A 7,912-nucleotide genomic window follows, 5' to 3' on the forward strand; every position below is an offset into this window, starting at 1 on the left:
CGTTTGCCATGTACGATCATAGGAAGTCGGTTTCCAAACCCAAAAGTCAGTGAACCATGGTCCAAATGGCATTTATACTGCCCAAATGATATATAGCCCTATGTTAAGCCATGAATCAACGCAGATGGTCTACTTGTCATGTATGATGAGGGAGAAGTGGGACTCTGTTGCTTTTAACATTTTTAACGAATTTGACATGCTCAGAATGCATAATTGACTGGCCCGATGATCTCGGGATGGCCGTGCAGTGACTGTGGTTCCTCTCCATTGCTCGTTGTGTTGATTTCATCATGTCAACTTTGGTGATATTTTTGGCTGTTGAATCATATTGCAAATGTGCGTTACATTTGCAATATTGCGCGTTACGTTTGCAATATGTTTCAATGGGCCTTTACATCACGAATTTGGCATGCTCAAAAACACTGCAGAAATGCATAACTGACTGTCCTGATGAACTGGGGATGGCCGTGCAGTGACTGTGGTTCCTCTCCATGGCTTGATGGTGACATGAGAAGTGGGACTGTCGTATTTTAGGGATTTTTTTGAAAATGTCAAAAATGACTAGGGGCGCCCCATACTGGATGGGCACTGATGGGGGGGTGCTCCGTGGACCCCTTGCACCTCCCTAAAGGCATTTAAAACCATTCTAAAAAATGAATCCTGGTAACCCATTTCGGGTCACCATGTGCACGGATGCGCATTTGCAATATGTTTCAATGGGCCTTAACATCACGAATTTGGCATGCTCAAAAACACTGCAGAATTGCATAATTGACTGTCCCAATGAACTGGGGATGGCCGTGCAGTGACTGTGGTTCCTCTCTATCGCTCATTGTGTTGATTTCATCATGTCAACTTTGATATTTTTTGCTGTTGAATCATATTGCAAATGCACGTTACGTTTGCAATATTGCGCGTTACGTTTGCAATATGATTCAATGGGCATTTAGCATCACGAATTTAGGCATGCTCAAAAATACTGCAGAAATGCATAATTGACTGGCCCGATGAACTCGGGATGGCCGGGCAGTGACTGTGGTTCCTCTCCATTGCTCATCACCCAGCAGTCAGCGTCCATCAGTTAATTAGATGTCATTCTGACACCAAACTGATACCATCTGACACCAAATCCACTTTTTCCAACTCGTATAGAAGCCAACTATCACATGTCAGGGAAGGCCCATAATTCACAGTGCTTTCAATTTTAACCATAAAAAAACATAAAACACATAGTTACGTTATAGCTGCGGGTCCAGCTCTGACAATATGTGTAGGCCTATGTGAGGCGACCCCGAATCCCAAGTTTCGGCTCGATAGGTCATTCGGTGCCCGAACAATGGGCTTAATTGGTGCTGAAAATCCACTTTTTCAGGGCATTACTACGGGGTCCCTGAATGAGCTATCGGACAGAGACATTGGGGTCCGTCTCTATGGGCCGAGGCGGTTTCAATGCACCTAGTCTTGCGACATGTCGCCATGTCCGTGATATTCAAAATGAATTGAACATATTGCAAATGCACGAGGCGGTTTCTCGGTCTGAGAACCTTCTAGAGCCACACAATTCACCGTGCACTATCGACTTGAGCTCTAGAACAGGTTTCTAAAATTTCGGAGCTCTAGGTCTGACGGTTCTTGAATCGTTTGAACGAAAGTAACTATTGAAAGCGGTATAAGCCTCTAAGCCCCACACTATGTCCCTATGGCCAAGCTGTGTGTGTGGGGGTTTTTTGCAAAAGAATAGACACACGTTGTCTTTGGGGTAGACATAAACAGAATCCTGAATATGAAGCCTCTACCTTAAGAATTGACTGAATGACACATGGTTGAGTTGCGTGATTTTCACTATCTGCAGGTTGGCCATATGACAATAGCTCTAGGCTGTTTTTAACCACTTCCGGTTGTCACAGGAAGCTCTTACTCAACACACATTGTCTTTGGGGTAGACATAAACAGAATCCTGAATATGAAGTCTCTACCTTAAGAATTGACTGAATGACACATGGTTGAGTTGTGTGATTTTCACTATCGGCAGGTTGCTTATATGACAATAGCTCTAGGGTGATTTTAACAACTTCCGGTTGTCACAGGAACCTTAGAATCGACACAGGTAGACCTCACAGTAGCCTGATGGATTGTTATAGAAGACAGGTTCATAAGGCATTCATAACCCACATAGGCTTCAGGTTGAATTTAGGAGAATAGTCAATGTATTCCTATGGGGAGAGAAGTCATTGCACACTTTTTGATCTAAACACCTTCTTTTCACTGTGAAGGGTTAATGCCACAGGGTTAGGCTTGCACAGATTGGGAGGACCTCAGGAACGCTCCTGAGGTTGAATTGTGCTTCTAACCCTAACGGTTCTCTCACTGTCACCCAAAAGCACTTGACATATTGGTGCAGGCATCATTGTGGGCCTAGTATTCTCATGGTCGCTGCGCTCAGACCGAGCGAGCTACGGTCAAGCGGGGCTTCTCATTGAACTCGGCACAGCCTAGAGATAATGGTAATGCCATTGCAGGCTCTTTGTGTCTTTAAGCACCGCACTGTGTCACTCCGTCCTTGCTGTGTGTGTGTGTGAGAGAGCTTTTCTTTGACATCTGATGCGATAAATGACTCATTTACAGTTCACGAGGGTTGCCTAGTCACACATATGAAGTTGTGGAAAGATCTGACCTTTTTAACCCTTCAAAACAGCCCCTATAACACCATTTTAAGGCACTTCTGGTTGACACAGGAAGCTGAACGTTGGGCTCTTATAGAATATTGAGTTTTAGGTCTTTCTGTTAAGAACTGACTTATTTACAGAGGGTTGAACAAGTGTGTGTTGTTTCAGAAAATCACAGAAATCTCACAGAGCTCCGAAACCCGCCTTAACGGACTCATCTGAACACGCTGCAACTGGATCTGTAACTTTTTTGAGAAAAAAAACTCCTATTGTTGAATATCACCAATGTGCCATTGTACAATTTCTCTGAAATGAACATTGGTAAATGCATGGTTATTTTTCTCCTGACACCGTAGGCTCATGTAGTTTGATGTGAAGTGGTCAAATCAGCACTCTATTTTCCTGTTTGACTTTCAATCCCAGAAAAATAGCCTTAACTCGAAAAGCGTCGAGGCCTCGACTCCATCCTGTTCGGGGCCAACTGCCCATTATGCCAAACCCACGCTGACCGAGTTTCGTCTTCGAATTCTTTTCCGTTTAGGAGAAAAAGCTGCGTCGTGATCGGTGATATACGTTACGTTTGCAATGTGATTCCATTCGCCCTCCCGTGGAATAATCCGGAACTGCAAAGAAATGACCAAAATGTGAACATTTTATTAAACGGAAACGGAAGGTCCGAGAGACTCCGTTCGATGACTTCCTGGAAGATCCGGCCCCTGTGAGCGGCCCGACGCCGTCCGCGGATTTATCGGACGTAGTCGGACGTCTAGTAAGGGAGCGTACATTTGCAATATGCACTTTCTCACTAACCACACAGCTGGCGCACGTGAGTTCCCTTCATGTATGAAAGACCATTGACATGGATTTCCACAAAATGAATTATTGACATAAATCGTTTTGTACAACATCACAGGTAAGCCCAGCATTATCTTTCAACTGACAGAAGTTATGTTTCTTTTTTTCTTTTTTCTTGCTAGCTTTAGCTCAATGCTTGGTGGCTTTTAATATAAGATCCCTGTCTAACTAATGTCACTTGTTGGTGGCCCATGGCCCTTAACTAGCCTGGTGAAGGCTAGCTAGCTGGAGCGATGGTCAGGTAACATTAGCTAGAGTCAGACAGATTTTACTTTGACAAACTGCTATTTTTATGCTTTTTTTTTTACTTTGGGATTTGCCCTTTTTGCCAACTTTATCACTTGGATACCGTGCTTCTACATCTACATCTGCATTGCTTGCTGTTTGGGGTTTTAGGCTGGGTTTCTGTACAGCACTTTGTAATATCGGCTGATGTAAAAAGGGCTTATAAATACATTTGATTGATTGGAAGCTGTTACACCTCACCTGGATTACAATGCTTTCTGTTACCTCTTACCATCCTGGAATCTGTGTGGATAACAATGGACATTTCCAAGATAAAACAAAGTTCTGAGAACAATATGTTTCTAAGAGCGTGGCCATCTTAAGGTTATTTTGCATTCAAACTTTCCACAACGTTCTGGGAATGGTGCAGTATAGTTGATTGGCTTTGGAATATTCTCTGCGTATTTAAGGAACTTGACGAAATAATTTTCTTGGTATTTCATTACTGTAACAGAACGTTTCCTAAAAGTTCAAACATGATTATATTTAATTAAATGTTTGGTCACGTTCTCTGAATGGTTTGACATTGGGAATGTTCTCAAATAGTTCCGAGAACGTTAACATTATTTTGTGGGAATTTCAATACTTCAACAAGAACAGCTAGTCAACATGACCAAAACATTGTACCTCTTTAGAACGCTTTCCGTATATATTAGCCACTGTGTTTAACACACTTCCATCGTGTATATACTAGTTACCCCATTTAATTTCACATTTACGTTGTTTGTTAGCTAGCTGGCTGTATAAATGAGCAGACGCAAATGCTAGCTAGCTAGCTCACATTCCATCATGAGCTCACTAAGCTACCCCTTTTAGCTGTCGCTATCACGTTTAAGGTAAGACCCAAATGCAGACTGTCAAAGTAACAATGTTTATTTCAGCAACAAGGGCAGGCAAATGACAGGTCAAGGCAGGCAGGGGTCGATAATCCAGAGTAGTGGGGCAAAGGTGCCGGCAGGGTCAGGGCGGGCAGAAAGGTGAAAACAGGAACAATAGTGACAGGAGCAGAGGGAAAACCGCTGGTAGGCTTGAAGAAACAAAAAGAACTGGTAACAGACAAACAGAGAACACAGGTATAAATACACGGGATAATGGGGAAGATGGGCAACACCTGGAGGGGGGTGGAGACAATCACAAAGACTGGTGAAACGGATCAGGGCGTGACAGTCGCACAGTTTGTCTTTGTCATAGTAATAAACTTGACCTCAGATCGAGGGATCTGATTTGGATTCAACCTCACAGGAAGACAATTTTATCATGGGGAGATTCAATTCAGGGTCATATTCATTAGTGCACACCATAGTGAAATGTTTTGCAACAGAAAACAAAAACAAGCTGTATTGGGGACATTTAAGATGAATGCAGTTTATATAAAGTTAAAGTAATTAACACAATGCTTAGCTTATTTCTATGCATCCCTGTCTGTAATACACATTATTTCCACTGATCTTAAGTGTGACACTTTAATTGTGTATGGGCTAATGGTCACTTGACTTGATACTGAATGTTCTGGAATGTTCTTATATCTGGTCTGACGCCAGACTGAAGGTACCAGGACTGAGGACACTGATTTGTTGTTGTATTTTTTATTTTTATTTAAACTTTAGTCATGCTGAGACCAAGGTATATTTTATAGATGGCCCTGTAGTTACAAAAACTATACACATCAATACTTTTTTATTTCTTTAGCATTTACAGACAAGGTCTCTAAGATTAGCCCTGTGGATACAACAACTATACACATTTTTATTTCTTTAGCATTTACAGACCAAGATCTCTTTTTATAGATCAGCCCTGTGTTTACAACAACTATACACATCAATACACTAAAAGCCAACCAGAGACCCGAGACCCATTCTTCAGGGGTCTCCAACCATTCTGCCCTGGAGCAGGGGTCTCCAACCATTCTGCCCTGGAGCAGGGGTCTCCAACCATTCTGCCCTAGAGCAGGGGTCTCCAACCATTCTGCCCTAGAGCAGGGGTCTCCAACCATTCTGCCTTAGAGCAGGGGTCTCCAACCATTCTGCCCTAGAGCAGGGGTCTCCAACCATTCTGCCCTAGAGCAGGGGTCTCCAACCATTCTGCCCTAGAGCAGGGGTCTCCAACCATTCTGCCCTAGAGCAGGGGTCTCCAACCATTCTGCCCTAGAGCAGGGGTCTCCAACCTTTCTGCCCTAGAGCAGGGGTCTCCAACCATTCTGCCCTAGAGCAGGGGTCTCCAACCATTCTGCCCTAGAGCAGGGGTCTCCAACCATTCTGCCCTAGAGCAGGGGTCTCCAACCTTTCTGCCCTGGAGCAGGGGTCTCCAACCTTTCTGCCCTGGAGCAGGGGTCTCCAACCTTTCTGCCCTGGAGCAGGGGTCTCCAACCTTTCTGCCTTAGAGCAGGGGTCTCCAACCATTCTGCCCTAGAACAGGTGTCTTCAACCTTTTCTAGCATTACGTCATGAGTTAGATTTTTTTAAAATCTATCTTTCAAATAGGCACATTCTTCTGTCCTCCTCTACCCTGCAACTCTTCCCTGGGTCCTTATTGTATAAGATATTTTGTTTTCTATTAGTATACCTGGTCAAACTTAGCCACAAGTGGATCTTCCAGCAAGACAGTATGCCGGTTTCCATTGACCCAGGTTTATTCAACAAAAGCAATGTCGCTTTTGTGGTTTAACAGTAAGGGGGTTAAGGTGACAGTAGGGGGTAATGGTAGGGTGTAGGGAAACACTAATATGTCCCCCCCCCCCATACCAGACTCCTCTTCTCTGGCACACAACACTCATACACACAAACATGGAAATAGGGGAGCGTTCCTAATTGTGTGTGGGTGTATTAGGGGCGGGAGCAGCAGGAGCCTCATGTTGACGGAAGAGCCCACCGGCACTCGGCAGGCTAGGTGCCTAAACAGGAACAGGATATGACATCACACAGGGAAAACGAGATGGCAGCAGCAGTGGTGCCCTGTATGTCCTGGGATTCTCTGGTGTTGGCCGGGTTACTGTAAAAGCACTTTGTGACAACGACTGATGTAAAAAAAATACAAATAAAATAAAAAAGGGCCATATATAATAACCATGTAATTTAGTTTGATTGATTGATTGATTGTATAATTAGCAGTGATGTCATCTTACCTGTCAGGTAGGAAGTAGCAGTGCCAACACTGCCAAGTGGCTGGGATGTCCTCCGCTGAGTCCACAGTCCTCTCCACCACAAACACCTCCACTCCCACCGTCCTCTCCACCCCAAATACCTCCACCACTGTCCTTTCCACCCCAAACACGCCCACAGTCCTCTCCACCACCTCCACTCCCACTGTCCTCACTCTCTCCACTCCCACAGTCCTCTCCACCTCAAACACCTCCACTCCCACAGTCCTCTCCACCCCAAACACCTCCACCACCTCCACTCCCACCGTCCTCACTCTCTCCACTCCGACCGTCCTCTCCACCTCCTCTCACCGTCTGCACCCCAGCTCCCTCTGACCATAGATAGACCACACATTAACCACTCAACATGGTCAATACACAGACACCTTGTCCCCAGGCTCCTGAGCACAGCGCATATAAGCCTGGGATATCAATCACTCAAAATTGACCTTACTGGGAGTGACCATATAATGCTATAGGACCTACTGAATGATAATAGAGACAGACTTTCAATCGCAAATGTTTTACTGTGTTCTTGAAATATGACACTCAGAAAACAGTGTTATTGAAATATGACAACGGGAGACATTCCAGAGCAGCAATTAATCTCAGATTAAAACAAAGGGTCAGCTTCAAGGGTCCATTAAAAAAAACATTTGGTCATAAAGTGGGTCAATTTAGAAGTGGAGCGCCTGGGCCAATCTTATACGAATCAAATCCCCCTCAGATGTCCACAAGGGCATAGGTTTTAGGGGATGATTTTGGGATTGGTACAGGCTCTCTACTTTTAAGATGACCCCCCTCTACACAAACTGTTTTTTTAAATGTTTGACAAGATCCTTTTTCAAACTGGTTGTTTTTAAATTACTTATTTTTAAATTGTTTGCTAGAATAAACAATGTCATGAATATTTGTCGAAACTGCGTTACGGACTCCAGTCAACAGATGGCGATGTGAGTTTCATGTGGTA

The sequence above is a fragment of the Salmo salar genome, chromosome ssa12 (genome assembly GCF_905237065.1).
Source record: "Salmo salar chromosome ssa12, Ssal_v3.1, whole genome shotgun sequence".
In the NCBI taxonomy this organism is placed as follows: Eukaryota; Metazoa; Chordata; class Actinopteri; order Salmoniformes; family Salmonidae; genus Salmo; species Salmo salar.